Raw genomic sequence first — 6,000 nt, 5'->3', positions numbered from 1 at the left:
TGGCTACGCCGACTTCTCCACTCCTGCCCCCACAACTCCACTCCCGCCGTCAGAGACTCGAGAGTGATTTAAATTTTAGATGCAGCCGAGTTGACGTCACCCCCATGATGTCATCTCTTTGGGGGTCGCTGAGCGAGAGGGGGGGGGGGCGCAGAGGCAGAAAGACGACGTGTGGGGGGGGAGGGGCATGGGGGGTGGGGGGCGCAGGGTGGGGGATTTGGAGTCTTAATTCGCACAAATAATTAATGCGTGCGCGGAATGTCTAATGAGCCGTCGTGGCTGCTCATGGCAAGAGCACGGGGCGCTGCACACTCGGAGTGACATTAACGTCGCGCTATGAGCAGGATCAGGGAAGGGGTTTTTATTGACCATTAAATGTGCACAGACGCGGTACCGGCGGGTGCGCATGTTTGTTGCGTGCACACGTGTGCGCATGGGTGTGTGTGGGGGGAGCGGTGGCGCTGCGGTTAGCGCACTGCGCTACGAACCCGGCGACCCGAGTTCGATTCTCGCTCACGGCCAACAATACCGGTGACGATTATCTGAACCTCCCCTAGGTCGACTCAGCCTAAAACGAGGGCAGTGCTTGATGCGAGGTGTCAACGTCGCCGCTCGAGTCGCAGGTGGCACGGCGAGCCACAGGGAGGCCGCGGTCCATCGTAGTCGCGGGTGGTGTCAAGGTCACACTCTGCCCGTGATCGCACGCACGCACGTGTGTGTGTGATTACACGTGTGTCCGTGTAAATTACACACGCGTATGTGTGATTACACGTGTGTCCGTGTAAATTTACACACGCGTGTGTGTGATTACGCATGTGTTTGTGTGTGTGATTGTGACTGTGTTTCATGAATAAACACTGATGATGATGATCACAGGCGCGGGATTGCATTGAGCGCAGTCGACCGTAGAATTCGTGTCGCCAGCATCATCAACCATCAGTAGTAGCAGCCATGGTCAACCCACTGCTGGATGACGCTCCCCCCTCCCCCCACTCCTAACTTCACCGTAAGGCTCCAGCATCTCTCACGATATAGTAGCTCTCGAGCTAACGACATCGCTCCATCTCCCCGGTGTGACGTCTTCTCGGACGCGCTCCGTTCCCTTGGATCTCGCTCCGTCACCGATCCGGGCCCCTCGGCACTCGACCGCGTGTCGCCGCGGGGCGCCCGGCTCACAGCCCGCTGACGTGTCTGTAGGTCGCTACACCTCCCGCGTGTGTCATCGATTCCACGTGTCTCTCTCCACTCTCTCGGTCTCTCTCCTTTCTCCCCCCTCTCTCTCTCATCTCTGTCTCTATCTCTCTCCTCTCTCTCATCTCTCATCTCTCTCATCTGTCTCCTCTCTCATCTCTCTCCCTTCTCTCTCCCCTATCTCCTCTTTATCTCCTCTATTTCTCTCACATCTCTAGCCTCTCTCTCTTTCTGGGCGCGCACGCGCGGCTCTGGGTGGAATTGAGAGATGGAATGTATTCTTCAAGGAGCAGGAAACTTAGGTGGACTCCGTTCACGCGTCCCTGACCAAATGTTCACTCTTCGCCAGATATACGTTGGTTACCGTTCTGTATAAACCATGGCTCATGATGATGATGTATGGAGACCTTTATCGAGCAGTGGATAGTGCATGGCTGGTGATGATCATAGCGTGCACAGGGCTTCATCCGTCAATGTATAGACAGCGCGTGATGATTGCTTGCTTGATGCTGGTGGTCAGGATGGTGATGATGATGATTGGGTGGAGCGGTGGTGCGTTCGTGACCACACTGCGGTACGGACCCCTCCCATCACCCTACCTGAGTTCAATCTCCCTCCACAGCCAACATCATTGGCGAAGTGGTGGCATCTTCGTCTTCTTCTTCGTAGCCGGCATTGCCCATCCTCCTTTCTAGCAACTCGCAGTGACCAGCGTGGCGAGGTCTGGTCAAACACCTGCCTTAGTCCGGCACGGCACGATGCCGGGGATGGGGTAGGTGGGGGGGGGGCATACACCCGGCAGTGGATTATACATGGCCTAGAAGTTATTTCAAACCGTGATTTTTTTTGTCCTTCCGACTCCACCACCACCACCACCGCTGACAAAGCCAAGGGGCGCATCGCCAACGGGGCCACGCGGGGCGATCGCTCCCTTCGCGTTGCCGGGACCCGCGGCTCTGGCGCGACGCCGCTCGTGGTCGGGGTGGTGGTTGTGGTGGTCGTGGTGGTAATAATAATAATGACGCGCGTTTACAGCTTTCGGAAGCGATACAAAGGCGCGCGTGTGAACAGCCTGGCGTGGCGTGGCACGGTTGGCATGGCCACCCCGTGGCACACAGTGAAATGCCGGAGCGCAGACGCCTGCTCCAATCTACTTGCGGCTTTCGTCTCCCTCTCCCTTCGCTCTTTCTCCTCTTTATTTCCCTCTTAAACAAAAAAACAACAACCCACACACACACACGGGGGTGGGGAGGGGGGGGGGGCTTTACTTGCACTGGGACCTGCTTCTTTCTGGCGTCTCTTGCTCCCATATTGTGTTTGCACTTTTTTTAGTAGTTTTTAATTCACCCGTCTTTCGTTTACGACCGTTGAATTAGAAAAAAATAAATGGTTAGCTGTGCAATATTCCGTAAGGACCACGCTGCATGCAGGCGTGTCCCGTATGTTGAACTTCTTTCGCACCGTGCGTAGCAGCAAATCTCGTTCGCTGCAATGCTGCGTTGGGGATTGTTGTCTTTTTAGTTTCGTTGTCGCTGTGATCAGGGCACCGCGCACGGATCTCCCGTGTAAAAGATAGCCGGGCAACTGTCTGTCCGTACATGTGCGTGTTGAACTTCCTTCGCACCGTACGTGGCCAACCGAAGCAAATCGACTCGAGAGCAAAAGAGACTCGGCGCAGTTTCACCGCCTGCACACTCGGCAGGTAACGCGCGACTCGGGATCGTGGCACTGAATCCATTGCCGAGTCTCTGACTCTTCACGCCAATTAAACCGCGTTAGGAGGACGCCACTTCGCGGGGCTCTGTGGAACACCCAGCCCCCAATCAGCAGCACGAGAATTAGTAGTATCAGCAGCACTAGTAGTATCAGCAACGTTAGTAGTATCAGCAACATTAGTAGTATCAGAAACAGTAGCATCAGAAACATTAGTAGTATCAGCAGCACTAGCAGTATCAGCAACGTTAGTAGTATCAGCAGCATTAGTAGTATCAGAAACAGTAGCATCAGAAACATTAGTAGTATCAGCAGCACTAGCAGTATCAGCAACGTTAGTAGTATCAGCAACATTAGTAGCATCAGAAACATTAGTAGTATCAGCAACATTAGTATTATCAGCAACATTAGTAGTATCAGCAACATTAGTAGTATCAGCAACGTTAGTAGTATCAGCAACATTAGTAGTATCAGCAACATTAGTAGTATCAGCAACATTAGTAGTATCAGCAGCACTAGCAGTATCAGCAACGTTAGTAGTATCAGCAACACTAGTAGTATCAGCAACATTAGTAGTATCAGCAGCACTAGCAGTATCAGCAACGTTAGTAGTATCAGCAACATTAGTAGTATCAGCAACATTAGTAGTATCAGCAACACTAGTAGTATCAGCAGCACTAGCAGTATCAGCAACGTTAGTAGTATCAGCAACATTAGTAGTATCAGCAACATTAGTAGTATCAGCAACATTAGTAGTATCAGCAGCACTAGCAGTATCAGCAGCACTTGTAGTATCAACAGCACTAGTAGTATCAGAAACATTAGTAGGATCAACACCACTAGTAGGGGGCCGTCCATAAATGACGTCACGCAATTTTGGACGATTTTATACCCCCCCCCCCTCTCGTCACACTGCGTCACAAAAAGTCAGACCCCCCCCCCCTCAAATATGACGTCACAAAGCTCTGCCCCCCCCTCCCCCATATTTCCATTTTGAAAATAAAATATTGTCATTGTAGTGCGTATTTAATGTGGCGCTGCACTCTGATGTTGTAGAAGAAAGCATTTATTAAAAACGTCTATGTAATTAAGTAGAACGTGTTGTCTATATTTATGACGTCACATTTCTCACCCCCCCTTCCCCTCGTCACATCGACACAAATGTCTGACCCCCCCCCCCCCCCCAGGTGCGTGACGTCATTTATGGACGTTCCCTAGTATCAGCAACATTAGTAGTATCAGCAACATTAGTAGTATCGTATCAGCACCGCCAGTAGTATCAGCGACATTAGTAGTATCAGCAGCACTAGTAGTATCAGCAGCACTAGTAGTATCAGCAGCATTAGTAGTATCAGCAGCACTAGTAGTATCAGCAGCACTAGTAGTATCAGCAGCACTAGTAGTATCAGCAGCACTAGTAGTATCAGCAACATTAGTAGTATCAGCAGCACTAGTATTATCAGCAGCATTAGTAGTATCAGCAGCATTAGTAGTATCAGCAGCACTAGTAGTATCAGCAGCATTAGTAGTATCAGCAGCACTAGTATTATCAGCAGCACTAGTAGTATCAGCAACATTAGTAGTATCAGCAGCACTAGTAGTATCAGCAAGGTTAGTAATATCAGCAGCACCAGTAGTATCAGCAGCACTAGTAGTATCAGCAACATTAGTAGTATCAGCAGCACTAGTAGTATCAGCAGCACTAGTAGTATCAGCAAGGTTAGTAATATCAGCAGCACCAGTAGTATCAGCAGCACTAGTAGTATCAGCAAGGTTAGTAATATCAGCAGCACTAGTAGTATCAGCAGCATTAGTAGTATCAGCAGCACCAGTAGTATCAGCAGCACTAGTAGTATCAGCAGCACTAGTAGTATCAACAGCATTAGTAGTATCAGCAGCATTAGTAGTATCAGCAGCACTAGTATTATCAGCAGCACTAGTAGTATCAGCAGCATTAGTAGTATCAGCGACATTAGTAGTATCATATCAGCACCGCCAGTAGTATCAGCGACATTAGTTAGTATCAGCAGCACTAGTATTATCAGCAGCATTAGTAGTATCAGCAGCATTAGTAGTATCAGCGACATTAGTAGTATCAGCAACATTAGTAGTATCAGCAGTACTAGTAGTATCAGCAGCATTAGTAGTATCAGCGACATTAGTAGTATCAGCAGCATTAGTAGTATCAGCGACATTAGTAGTATCAGCAGCCAGACAGGGTGCGTGGGCTGCGTGCCGGTGACGGCACAATGGCGGCAGTGAGCGCCTGCCAGCGAGGGGACAATGGGGCGAGCCAGAGCACGCTTCTTCACGAGCTTCTGATGCTGCTGATGGGGGGGGGGGTTGCTTCCTTTCCTCATTCTTCTCCTTTCAAAAAGGGGGGCCACAGAGGCGCTGGGCGACGTCGCAGGCGCTCCGCGGCTCGCGTTGGTTGACGGACGACACCGAGTGCCAGACCCTGGAGTCACGAGGTCCCTGCGCCTCGGGTGCTTGGCCGATCGTGTCGATGCCCGTGCGCTGAACTTCTTTCGCGCCATACGCAGCCGACCGTGCTACGTAATCGGAGGCCGCGCCGTTAACGAGTGCGTTGGAGCGGTGGTGCAACGGTGAGCGCACCGCGGCGACGAAGCCCGCAAAATCCGAGTTCGATTCCAGGCGAAGGTTACGCATCGGTGGTTGAGTGATGTGCGCCCTGGGCCTAGCCCCCCCCTCCCCGCCTCATCCCGACCGCACTCCATCAACCCGTGGTGAAGTATGGTCAACCCCCCCCCTCTCTCCTAACATCAGTGGCTCTGTATCCAGCGGCAACACGGCGTTGCGTTGTAACTTGAGCCCACGGGAAGATATAAAACAAAACATAACCACAACCCGGCACATTACGCAGGGGATGGGGGGGGGTGATGGGGGACTGGGGGGGTCGCGGGGGGGGGGGTGCAGGGGGGGTGCGGGGGGGCTGGGGGGCGCGAGGGGGGGTGCGAGTTTGTCGCACGGCTTTCGTCGTGGCCACAATTGCGCCGCGCGTCTGCTCGGGGGGGGGGGGGCGGGGGAACGCATCCCCGACCTAAACCGGGCTATTGCAGGATATTATTTTTTTAT

The sequence above is a fragment of the Lampetra planeri genome, chromosome 9 (assembly GCF_965212315.1).
Source record: "Lampetra planeri chromosome 9, kcLamPlan1.2.h2, whole genome shotgun sequence".
In the NCBI taxonomy this organism is placed as follows: Eukaryota; Metazoa; Chordata; class Hyperoartia; order Petromyzontiformes; family Petromyzontidae; genus Lampetra; species Lampetra planeri.
The sequence above is the reverse complement of the archived record's forward strand: the minus strand, read 5'-3'. Positions refer to the sequence as shown.